The 13,989-nt window shown below is 38.0% G+C and overlaps 1 pseudogene; it reads right to left on the minus strand.

Annotated features, from left to right (window-relative positions):
* Window positions 1-1,197: 1,197 nt before the first annotated feature.
* On the minus strand, window positions 1,198-13,504 carry LOC129889440 (short chain aldehyde dehydrogenase 1-like; annotated as a pseudogene).
* Between the last annotated feature and the right edge of the window lie 485 nt (window positions 13,505-13,989).

Consider the following 13,989-nt stretch of genomic DNA (forward strand, 5'->3'; position numbering starts at 1 on the left):
ATTTATAGGAAAAGAAAAAATTTGCCTATGTCACTAGTAACATAGACAAATGTAGAAATTTCAAATTTTAAAGTGAAGAGATCTTTTTGACCCATTCAATAAAGGTGCATGAAGATACCTTTTGAATGATTGCCAATTTCAATAAAAGTGTGAATAAATCTTTTGGCCGATTGATCATATCTCCAAGGCTTAATAATTTTATTAAAAAAAGATAAAACATCTTCCATAAATTCATGGACTGGACCTTACATATTATACATGGCCTAATTCCCACCATTATGATGGTTTTAAAAAAGGCATCTCCAGATCCAATCTAAGACAGATTTCAAGCTGAAAGATGTTGCGGATGCTTTCTACTCTATAGTTTGTGCATTGAAATCTTGCCAAAAATAAAGCTACAATCTGAACGATATTATGTTAAATATTTAGGGAAAAGGGTCAAATTTTCCCTTTTTACCACACACAGAAGATCGATTTTATCCTCCATTATACTATATTTTCATTCAAAAATATTTTTGTTACCAGTGGTGGAGCCACATGTACTTGAGGAGTGTCAATTGACACCCCTTCGGCGGAAAAACGCATTACGTAATTAGGTAAAAATATTTTTTTTATGTATATGTATTATTATTGATATCCATTGGCTTCTTCGTAAATTTACTTATTTATATTTAGATATTCCTTAATAACAATTCTGATTTTACTATTGCTTGTTGTTACCTAAATAGTTCGAATATACCTTTGCTTCATTAGAACTGTCTAAGATGGACACTCAATTCCACGTGATACAAACATTTAAATGAGGTGGACACTACCTCAGTGTCCCAACCCGCTTTACCCTCCCCTCCACTTGTTCTTTCACAACTAGCATTTATTTTCCCTCCACTATCATAATCACCGCAACTAGCACCTCCACTTGATGATAAGGTAAATAGTGGCAATTAGCAAGGTTTGTCCTTACCAAGTTTGTCATTAATTTGTAACGTATCTATGTAAAACACATCTAGCTAGCATATAAGTTTAAGGTAACACATAAGATAAATTAGTGCACAAAATACTCTTAATTCATTGGTTTTAATGATACAGATACATAATTCTCATATTGGATAGTTTTTGGTCAAATGATCTTATCAATGATCATTTGAATTTCACCATATATAAGTTGGTCTAGCTTTATTTATCCCTACTTGGCTAATATTACATTGTTTTGTTGGTAGTTGATAGAAACAATTTCTCGTAGGCCTCTTTTAAAGCCATATTTGTGGTGGTATAACCACTATCAAGAATGAGATTTAGTCCACTTGCATATTTAGAATCATCATTTGTCAAGTACGATACTGCATTTGCCACATCTTGAACACCTAGTAAAACTCCGTTCAAATTTCCTCCTTCTGCAAACCATTTGTCAGCCATTTCTTTATATATTGTAAATACATTTAACATCAATGGTGTGCTAATTGCATAAGGAGAAACACTATTAACTCTTACTCCATATTTTGCTAATTTGACTCTAACATTCTTGGAAAGTCCCAAAAGTGCATTCTTTGAAGAAGTATATATGTGAACTAAATCACAATAAAGCGTCGACACTATACTTGTAGTGAAAATAATGACACCTTTCTTGTTCGGAATCATCACTCTAGCAGCATGTTTCACGCAGATGAACCCTCCAACAACAATTACATCGAACACATTCTTAATCATATTGTAATCTACATCTTGGATGCTGGTATATGGATTACCCAATACACCAGCGTTACTAAACATTATGTCTAGCTCACCGAATTTGGCAGTTGTTACATCAACAACATTTTTGACGTATAATTCTATCGAGACATTACAATGGACATAGATAATTGTTTTCTTTGTGCCAATTTCTTGATGTAATTCTCACTACAAACTATGAATGAAAATGCGGAAATTAAACACAAGAAAGAAAGATAGACAGATAAACACAAAAAGAGGAAATAGAAAGCAACCAAAAGGTATATTAAACCTTAAGACCTCAATTCGTTGATCCTACAATGAACACCTATCTCTTATGACGACCTCAAGGAAAATGAATTCAGCTCGAAATCGACATTTCTAAGCAATAATCAACCTAAGCTTATACCAAGCTCTCAACACTCATACAAGAGTTCATACTATCAATATTCAAAATAAGGAAATAAAAGACTTAACCTAGCTATTTATAGTCTTGGGCATTTATTACAAAAGGCCCAAAAGTGGCCTGAAATAGACATATGGGCAAGCTGGAGAGTCCTCAACGAAGTTGCTATGCGAGTCGCCTGATGGTTAGGCGAGATGACCTTGGAAGCCTGACACTTTGGAGTTGGTTCTGCCAAATTCGGCGAGCTCAAAAGTCATTTGGCGAGACGCCAATTGGATGGCCTTGCTCGCTGATTGTAGCAGCCTTTTCCCTTGTTTCCCTAACATTTGGCGAGCAAGAGGGAACATTTGGCAAGTCACACTTGGAGATGGGTGAGCCGCCCTTTGGGCAGTCCTCTTCGTTGAATGTGAAAGCCTATCTGGCACTCCTCCAATCAATCTTCAAGGTATGGAAACCCTTCTTTCCCATCAACACAAGCTCAAGGACCTCTAGTTTCATGAATACTCCTTGCAACCTTTGAAGGTGACGAGCTTGACTTCGAGTAAACGGCCTTGGTGCAATCCGAATTGCATCATTCTCTCCTTCTTGAAAAGAATTTCTCCTCAAATTAGTCTCATCATCACCATCAATAATTTCAAAGGGTGACAAATCATATATGTTGAAGGTATTGTGAACTTGATACTCCAAAGGAAGATCAATCTTGTATGCATTGTCATTAAGTCTTTCAAGTACTTGAATGGACCATAACCTTGGCATCAGTTTAGTCTTCCTATGAGTGAGAAATCTCTCCTTGCGAAAGTGTACCCACACCCAATCGTCTGGTCCAAGCACAATCCACTTACGCCCTTTGTTTGCTTTCTTGGCCACTTCTTGGTTTTTATTTTCTAGGTAAAGCCTCACCTTCTCATGGAGATTCTTCATAGAATCCACTCTTTTGTTTCCATCTAAGCTTAACACAACATCTTGAGCCAGAAGGGTGAGATCTAAAGGGGTTAGGGGGTTAAAACCATATACTACTTCAAATGGAGTCATGCCAATAGTTCTATGAATAACACGATTATAAGCAAATTCAACTAATGGAAAATATTCCTCCCATGAGGCCAAATTTCCATGTACCACGACACGAAGCATAGAACTCAAGTACATATTCACAACTTTAGTTTGGCCATCATTTTGTGGGTGACAAAAAGTTGAGAACAACAATTTAGTACCAAGTCTACCCGACAACTCTTTATAGAAGTGACTAAGGAACTTTGGGTCCCTATCACTTACAATGATTTAAGGAATTCCATGCACTTTAACAACATTTTCAACAAACAAAGATGCAACATTGGAAGCATTATCACACTTATGACATGGAACGAAATGAGCCATCTTTGAAAATCGATCAACAACTACAAAGATGCTATCTCTACCTCTTTTTGTCCTTGGCAACCCTAAAAGAATCCATTGAAATATCAAGCCAATGTCTTTGAGGGGTGGGAAGTGGAGTGTACGAACCATGGGAACGGAGACGTAACTTAGTACTTCGACAGTTAACACATTGGCCACAAATTCGAGTAACATCGTTATGCATCTTAGGCCAATAGAATTGCTCCTCTAGAATTCCCTTTGTTTTATCTACACCAAAGTGACCCATCAATCCCCCATTGTGTGCCTCCCTCAAAATAGTTCCCTTCCAGAGCTCATAGGCACACATAATCTCTTATCTTTGAAAAAGAAACCATTAAATTTAGAATAGGGAGTAGAGTATCTATCCCTAAGCCATCTTTTCCTTTCCCATTCCTCACAATCTTGGTAGATTTGAGAAAATATGGAGTTCTTGGGATATATTGCTTTCAAACATTCAAAACCAAACAATTTAGAAGACAAGGTAGCTACCAACACATGTTTCCTAGACAAGGCATCCACCACTACATTTTCCTTTCCCTTTTTGTATTCGATTACATAAGGGAAAGTTTCAAGGAATTCAATCCATTTGGCGTGTTGTTTGTTTAACTTTTCTTGGGCTCAGATATGCTTTAGAGACTCATAATCGGTCCTAATGACAAATTCTTTGTGCCACAAGTAATGTTTCCAATTACCCAATGCTCTAATCAAAGCATACGATTCAAGATCATAAGTGGAATAATTCAAAGATACGCCTTTAAGCTTTTCACTAAAATAAGCAATGGGCTTTTGGTCTTGCATTAAGACAACTCCAATGCCTACTTTACAAGCATCACACTAAACTTCAAACATTTTCTTAAAATAGGGTAATTGCAACAAAGGAGTAGAGCTTAGCATCGATTTTAAGTTCTCAAAAGCTTTTGCTTGCTCTTCACCCCACTTAAAAGGTTTATCCTTTCAGATTACCTCAGTCAAGGGAGAGACAATGGTACTAAATCCTTTGACAAACTGCCTACAAAATCTAGCCAATCCATGAAAGATTCTAACATCACTTATGGATTTTAAAGTTGGCCATTTCTTAATAGCGGTCTATCTTAGATTCATCAACTTCAATGCCCCGTGAGCTCACAACAAAATCCAAGAAGATAACTTTATCAACATAAAATGCATACTTTTTAATATTAGCATAAAGTTGTTCTTTCGTAAGCACATCAAACACATATTTCAAATGATCTACATGTTCATTCATGGTTTTGCTATAAATTAAGATATCATCAAAATAGACAACCACAATGTTATACCCTGCACTCTTGTGCTTGGAATGTCTCTTGAGCTTCTTAGAAGGTACCATGTGAGCCAGATAATCTATAACGCTATCAAACAACTCCAAGGAAGGGAGAATGTGATACCCCATAGTAGGGAAGGTTGGAAATAAGGTTATGAGAATTCGGAAGGAGTTAGAGGCCAAGTAGTAAGTCGTAGGACTCAACTTACTTGTGTAAGCTATCACTTTGGATGTCATACATACTTAAGCTACTTGAGTACACGCTGAGCTTATGTAGCAAGGATTACATAAGTTCTTAAAGTAAGACGAGTTACAAACCCACAAAGAAGAAGTAAGCAAGTGATGCACCTACTAGGACTAAGTAGGTGATGCACCTACTTGACACATGGCAGCACGTGAGAGGTACACATGGCAGCACGTGGGAGTGACATATGGAAGCAAGAAAAGGTGATACGTGGCAGCAAGAGGAGGCAACACGTGGTAGAAAGGGAAGCTGACACATAGCAGCAGGTGATGCACCTATTTGGGGTCAATTAGGTGACCCACCTGCTTGGGGTGGACCCCACCTGCCACATGACAGCCCCGGATTGGCTGTATAGATAGTTGACCCAATAAGGGTTGGACACGTGTCACCCTAAGGGGATGACATGTGTCACCTCCTAAGGCAGCCTATATATGTATATTTTATGACTCTTAAGTTCATTTTCCAGCCAAAAATCCAAGAGAAAAAAAAAAGAAAAGAAACCCTAAGCTAGAGAGAGAGAGAGAGAGCTACGAACTTGGGCTAAAAAGGTAAGTCATCCGATTTTTTTAGTGAATTAATTATCTAGGGTATACCATGATGATATAAAGGTGTTATTAATGTAAATTTATGATTTGGAGCAGAACCAAAAGGACAACAAACAGCCACGAAGTTTCAGCCGCATTAAGAGAACTTTCAAGGTGAATTTTGGCAAGTTTTGGACAAGGTAAGGTCTTTCCTTTAAAAGTGGAGTTAATAATGTTGTTATGGAGTGTATTACATGTCCTAAACAAATATGGAAGTAAGACAACTATATAAGTATGCTTGGCGTTAGAAACAAACTAAATTGAAGTCATTTTAGTTAAATCGAAGTCGAGTAGTGTGTTGTAATTGTGGTGCTATGGGATGGAGGTGTTTGGTTGTATGTTGCAGGGATGGAAAGTATTCTAAAAATGGTGTGGGTTCTACTGGTTGAAGCCACATGACCCTCCATTTTGTATGGTTAAAGGTTTTACGAAATAGAGATTAAAAACCCTACTTTGGTATCGTAGTTTTGAGCGAGTTGTTTGGAGTTTGTATTGTAGAGTGTTGAAGTGGTTTACTTGTATATAAGCTGCTGATTGTTTTTGTTGGTTGGTTGTAGTAATTGAGGGTGTAATTGGAAGCTCGGATAGGGCAAGTTATAGGGGAGGTGCTGCCCAATTTTCGTTAACTCCTTAATTAATTAAGGGACTAATCGAGGAAGTGAGTTCTATGAATACTCAAATGTAACTTAAGATGATGGAAGATCGATGGTTTTTGACATTCGTATTACTTTCATGTTAAATAGGTTCAAAGTACGATGAGGCCAACGTGGTTAAGAGTAATCCGTAAGAGGTATGTAAAGCTACCCTTCTCTTCTCTTAATATGTCCTTGACATAAATATGATGTTATGATGAGATGGCTATGGTACCAAGTCCCTTGATGGGTCGGGTATAGTATATGTATATAAGGATCGGGCCAAACGTCCCTCGATACATGTTACTATATAAGGATTGGGCCGTACATTCCTCGGCACATATGTATATGATGACTACAAGAGGGAAAGTAGGGAATATGTAAAGATTATCCTTTCTCTTCTTTTGGCATGTCTTAGATGTAAGTTAAATATGTTACGAGCTCTGGGTAATTCCATTCCTAAGTTCCGAATGTGCTTCTTTTCTCTTATTGACTTTTAGATGTTAAACTCTTGAAGTGGTTAAACTAACTTTCTTGAACCCTCGATATGTTAAGAAATAACGGAGGTATAAGCCCTTAGTCCTAAAGACTATATGATAACAGGTACCCCCAATTCTAGAAGCTGGTAGCACTATTTTGGTATATGTCTATGGTTCCTAAGGTCCCAATTGATATGGACCTACTGGCATTTAGAGGGCACTTGAGATGACTACACTACTACTCTGGTCCTCAGACGATAGCCTTATTTTTTTATATTGTCGAGTCTCTGATGATGATTTAAATTGCATATGGTTACTCACTACTCTACTCGTATATATTGTAACACTTTTTACCGAGTTCCGAATCAGGTACGTAATCGTGCACAGTTTACTATATTATCCATTGAGTCCCTCACTAAAGGGTCGGGTACGCTATATGAAGACATGATAATGCAATGACATGATTGACTCACCGAGTCCCTCACTAGACGGCCGGGTACCTATGTATATATATGATGATGTGATGTGATAAGGTGAGGATTACATCGGGCCCTATGATGTTTCTACAGAGATATGATTCACCGAGTCCCTAAAAGGGCTGGTTATATTGTACAATATGAGAATGCATGCTTCTATGATTCACAAAGCACAGGTACAATGGTTTCTTAAAGTAACACAGTTATTTCCTGACTCTCTATTTCAGATATGCTCTCAGTTATGCTATGCTATTCTTTACATACTCAGTACATATGTCATACTGACCCTCCTCTCCTCGGGGGGCTGCGTTTCATGCTCCTAGGTATAGCTACATACTTTGGAGATCTGCTAGCGTAGGAGTCCCACTCAGTAGTTCAGAAGCGCTCCATTGTAATGGAGCCTATATTTTGGTACTAACCCTTGATGTATATATTTAGTTGTTCATGGGTACGGCGGGGGCCCTGTCCCGCCTTATGTTACTATTCTTCCTCTTAGAGGTCTGTGGACATGTATGTGGGTGATATATGTATGTGTGTACAGTGGTGCCTATATGACTTATGTTTTGGGATGTTTCCTTTATCGTGGCAGCCTTGTCAGCTCGCGCGTATGATTAATATGGAACGACCATACATGTTACAATAGCCTCATCGGCTTATATGTTAGCTGCCAGGCTATACATTAGAACTCAAATAGGAGATAGGTTTACTTATAGTTAGTTGGGGTATACGCGAGTGTGTCCAACTCGGGCATCCATTAAGGCCCACGGGGTTGGGTCATGACACACAAACTTCCCTATGAAGGGTTTCATCACATGGTTCATGAGACGCATAAAAGTACTAGGAGCATTAGTAAGACCGAAAGGCATCACCAACCATTCATAAAAACTAAATTTGGTCTTGAATGTGGTTTTCCATTCATCATGAAGGTTCATCCAGATTTGATGATAACCACTCCTAAGATCAATCTTTGAAAACACACAAGAAGCATTGAGCTCATCAAGCATATCATCTAATCTAGGAATAGGATGATGATACTTTACTGTGATCTTGTTGATGGATCAACAATCAACACATATGCGCCATGTTTCATCTTTCTTGGAAACCAAAAGAACCGAAATGGCACATGGACCCATACTTTCTCTTACATAGACCTTGTTGAGGAGTTCCTCAGCTTGACTTTGGAGCTCTTTAGTATCCTCCATATTACTTCAATAGGCCTGTTTTTTGGCAATTTTGAGCCTGGCATAAAGTTAATTTGGTGCTCAATTCCCCAAAGAGGGGGTAATCCACTAGGGAGTTTCTTTGGGAAGACATTATCACAATCCTGCAAAAGAAGGGAAATAAAATGGAGAAAAGAAGAAAGAGAGTGGTTAGTTTGGAACACATGATCCCTATGTGTGATAAGGATCAATGAACTTGTGGCCTTTATTTCCTCCCTTATCTCCTTATAACTAGCCAACATCACTTGGCCCTTTCCCCTTAACTTCCTCTTTTCTTCCTCTTCATTATTCTCAACCTCCACATGTTCTTCTTCATCCTTTCTTTTTCTTCCTCAACTCACTCATCTTTCAATACACTTTATTGACTTGCGAGGGTGACATTAGATGGAGGACATATTTATATTCATTCAACATAAAAGAATATTTGTTGGTTCTTTCCTCATGCTTAGTTGAACGATCATATTGTCAAGGTTTCCCGAGTTGCACATGACAAGCTTGCTTTGGGACCATATCACATAGGATGTCATCTTGGTACCTTCCAATTTTAAACTTGATTGATTTTTGCCTATGAACCCTCAACTCTCCATATTCACTCAACCATTAAAGTTTGTAAGGTATAGCATGCTTAGTGGTAGGAAGTTTCAAGAAATCCACTACAGCGGTGCTAGAACCATTTGCACAACTTTCACTATCAATGATCAAGGAACACATATTATCTTTGATGAGGCATTTAGAGTGGAAAAGATTCTCTCTTTGACTTGGATCATCCATGGCCTTTCTAATCACTACTCGCCTTACCACATACATTGGTACGGTGAACTCTTTTTCTTGAGGCCAAGCTTCTTTAATCGGGACTTTCCTCATCAAACCATTAGGAACAGCGACATCTCTTCCATCACATGGGTCTTGTTCCCCATCCTCATCACCTTAAAATTCATCATCTTCTTGGGTTTCCTCTTCACAACCCTCATCTTGATCTACCCCTTCACCAAGATATAATTTCCCTCCTTGAACTAGAATATTCAACTGATTGGGACATTCTAGCATCATATGACCCCATCCTCTACACTTGTGACATTGAATTCCTTTAGGGAACTTGGTAATGTATTTATTACCTTCCTCTCTTGGTGGGTACTTTGAAGTGTTCCCCTCAAAGGACTTTTTCTCATAAAGCTTCTTGAAATCCTTGTCTTTGTTCCAAACCGAAGAGGTTTGAGCTCCCTCTTTTTTCTTGCTCCAAGAATTTGAAAATGAAATACCCTTGTATTTAGGTACTTTCTCCTCTTTAAGTTCCCACTCTATCTCATTAGCTTCTTCAAATATGTAACTCAAACTAGCAAACCGGTGAATGGTCAACTTAGAAGATATCTATTTGTTCAACCCTATCTTGAAGTGAACAACAGAATGTTCTTCAATCTCTTGTTATTCTAGATTTAAGATCAAGTGTTGGAACTTATCAAAGTAGGTTGCAACACTTTTGTTTCCTTGCTTCAAGTTGTAAAACTTAGCAAGTAATTCTTGTCGATATCTTTTTGGCACATACTTGACTCTCATAAGGGCTTTCAATTTGGCCCATGGTGAAAGGTGTCCATCTTGAAGTACTAGATGATACCTCTTCATATACTCCCACCAACTAATAGCAAACCCTTCAAATTGAGCAATGGAGAAACAACTCTTCTTAACCTCGATCAAATCATTGACTTGAAAGATCCTTTCACAAAGCGACTTCCATTCTAGATAAACATCGTTATTATATTCTACTTTGAAAGATGGGAGACTAGTCTTGATAAAATTGATTCCCATATCTCGGCCTCCATTTCCACCTTGGTCCCCATAATGGTTTCCTCGGCCCTCACCTCCTTAGTTGTTGTTATAGTAACCCCTTTCGACTTTCCTTTGATATTGGTTACCATGCTCTTCTATGAAATCTTAACCATACTCTTGATTGGTATAAGATTCCCGTGGTTCTCCACCTTGAAGTCGGTTCCCATATTGCCTCCTTCTATGTGGAACCGGACCAAATCTACCTCCTCGTCCTCTATGCCCCATTTGACCTCTTGGCCTATTTCTTTGTGCTTCATTCCATATATCTTCTTCACCTTCACCCCCATATTCTTCTTGGTACTTATCATCTCTCACATCCTCGACTTGTATTGGTTGCTTTTGGTTTGGTGGAACGGGGTAAGGTGGATTTTGATTTTGTGGCATTTGGTAGGGTGCATTTTGGTTTAGTGGTGCTTGGTAAGGTCGGTTTTGGTTTGGTGAATCTTCTTGATTGATTTGGGGCTGGAGTGTTCAGATTGTATTTCAAACATTTAGATCAGGATTGATTGGTGTTGGGCTGAATGCTTGATGGAATGCTCCAGTTGCGATAGTAGGAGAAGTATTGTAAGTGGGTCCACTCATGGAAGCATGATAGGTATCTTGTGGTGTAGAATTAGTAGAGTTAAGTCGTCCTTCTATATTGATCATTCTACCATCCATTATCGACACACTACCTTAAACGACGTACACTCGCCCCTCCATGTTCTCCATCCTCCGATTCATACTAATAATGGCTTTCATTATAGATTCCGATGTAACCCCTCCCGTGGGTGGTTGTGATTCATTTTTGGCATCCATTGTACCTGTCATTAAGAACTCAACACAAGCAACAAATAATGTTAGCATTAGTAAAATAGAGTCACAATCACTCGTGTTTACACACCTTTGATTGCCTCTCAAATTGGCTCAGCTACGATTGAAGAATGCTTATACTTGGTTGATCACAAAGTGTTAATTTCTACTCTTGGCTGGAGTGGATTCTTATTTAAAGAAGAACGGGCGACTCTATTAAAGCTAACAGACTTGAATGTAGAAGTTAACTACGAAGTAAAATGAATAAAAGCACGAAAGAAAATAACACTAGCAAAGAAAAAATTCAAGAACTAATAATCAACAGGTAGACGAATTACGAGTTGAAAATTAGTTTAAGAATATTGAAAAATGAATTAGAATTAAGAAAAAGGAAACTAGTAATTTAGAACCTGAGATTGGTTGCATAAAATGATGTTCGGGGATCCGAATTCAAACTTTTAAAAGCCAAAATTGAAGTTCAGCTCGTGAACTTGAAGATGGCTTATGAAAGGGACTTAGGCAAGCCGCCGATCAGTTGGGCGAGCCCGACCCAGCTCGCCAAATTGACCAGAAACTAAGGTTGGTTCGAGGAGCTCAACAGTCACTTGGATACTCACCGAGAAGACTTTACGAGCATGATGTAGCTCGCCCAAGCGACTTTTTTGCACACTTGAAGCCTTCGATTTTGACCTTCTTGTGGAACCCTCATATTTCTTTGTCCTAGTACTTGCCCTTTTCAGTAAATTTCCTTTTGTACCAACAAAAATTTCCTTCCTTTTCTTTATTCTTTTGGATCAATCACTCTTTTTGGAAGATTCTTTTTCTTGAAGATTTGATTAATCCCCAAGAACACTATTAACAAGATGAAGCCCCAAAATAAAATCCTTAACAATTTTGGCTTGAAATTTCACAAAATTTGAGATTATGACATCTGTTGATATTGGAAGCTAACCCCAATACTTTTTACTTGTCATTTCTCAACCAATGTCATCAAATTTCAAAATCCATTTGTCTTCTTCAAAGATTCTTCACTCAACAATGATGGTTTCTTCAATATAGTTCCAAACTTCACCAATTCTCAGATTTAGACTCTAATAATGTTAGAGGACACAAATCTAACACTAGAAACTTCAAACGAGACTCAAATCAACAAAAACATTTTTGGAATTTTCTAAAAATGTTTTTGACTCTTTTTTTTGTAGTAATAAACCCAAGACTAGACTCATAGGAACAAATTTAAACACGGCTCTGATACCAAATGATATAATTCTCCCTATGAACTACGAATGAAAATGCAGAAATTAAAGACAAGAAAGAAAGATAGATAGACACAAAAAGAGAAAATAGAAAGCAACCAAAATGTATATTAAACCTTAAGACCTCAATCTTTTGATCCTACAATGAGCACCTATCTCTTATGACGACCTCGAAGGAAATGAATTCACATCGCAATCGACGTTTCTAATCAATAATCAACCTAAGTTTGTACCAAGATCTCAACACTCATACAAGAGTTCATAATATCAATATTCAAAATAGTCTAAGGAAATAAAAGACTTAACCTAGCTATTTATAATCTTGGGCATTTATTACAAAAAGACCCAAAAGTGGCCTGAAATAGACATATGGGCGAGCTGGAGCGTCCTCGCCGAAGGTGCTAAGAGAGTTGCCTAATGGTTAGGTGAGCTGACCTTGGAAATCTGACATTTTGGAGTTGGTTCTGACAAATTCGGCGAGCTCAAAAGTCATTTGGCGAGCCGTCAATTGGATGGCCTTGCTCTCCGATTGTAGCAGCCCTTTCCCTTGTTTCCTTAACATTTGGCGAGCAAGAGGGAACATTCGGCGAGTCGCCCTTTGGGCAGTCCTCTTCGCCGAATGTGGCAGCCTCTCAGGCACTCCTCCAATCAATCTTCAAGGCATGGAAACGCTTTTTTGCCTCTAGTTTCATGAATAATCCTTGCATCATTTGAAGGTCACGAGCTTGACTTCGGGTAAATAGCCTTGGAGCAATTCGAATTGCATCATTTCTTGTGCTAAGGAAATTCCAAGTTTGTCCTGAATGTTAGCAATTACAACCTTTGCACGTTGAACAAAAAGTCTAGATGTGGCTGCTCCTATGCCACTAGCTCCACCAGTTATTATTTCTACCTTACCTTCAAGCCTGCAAAAATAAGTTAAAATTGATTTAGTATTATAGTACAACAAAAAATGATTAAGGTAAAAGTAAGATATGTGAACACCTCAACCTCTCATATCCACCACGTGGGAAGTTTTTGTGCCTTTCAAAAAGAAACAATTGTAAGACATTCAATGTGAAAAATCACAACGTACTATAAATTAAAATACCTTCTATCATTATTTTGGTTCATCGCAGCGAAAGAGGTTGAATATTATGAATAAGAAAAAGAAAAAAAGAAAAAAAGAGAAAAACCTTTTGGCTATTGAGGATTGAGGAGAAGAGCTGGTCATTTTCTAAAACCTTTTGGCTTTGTGTTGTTCACTTGTTAGAGCCTCTATTTATTAGAATACACCATCGTCTGAATTTGACTTGCAAAAAATACAAAGCGAATCAAATACGTCTTTTGAAAGTAAGGGTGTGTGTGGTACGGAGGTAAATATTTTTTAAATGAATTTATTTTTATCTAACTTAAGAAAAATAATTTCTCTACATAAAAAAAGAAAAATATTTTCAAGAACCCTCTTTCAACCTCATCACTCGACTCGACCTAAAAATTGACTCCCGACCCCAACTCGATACCCAGGCTAACTCCTAACCCCAATCCAAAATTTGACCTCAACCAAGAACCCGATTCAGGATCCAACTCACGATCTCAATCCCAATTCTGAATTGTGACCAAACCCGACTTCTACTTGGGATTCGACTCTCGCCTCTTGATCTTGACACCAACCCAACTTCTAACCTCGATTTTGACCTGCTACCAGACTCATGATCC

Source organism: Solanum dulcamara, chromosome 1, assembly GCF_947179165.1.
Source record: "Solanum dulcamara chromosome 1, daSolDulc1.2, whole genome shotgun sequence".
Lineage (NCBI taxonomy): Eukaryota > Viridiplantae > Streptophyta > Magnoliopsida > Solanales > Solanaceae > Solanum > Solanum dulcamara.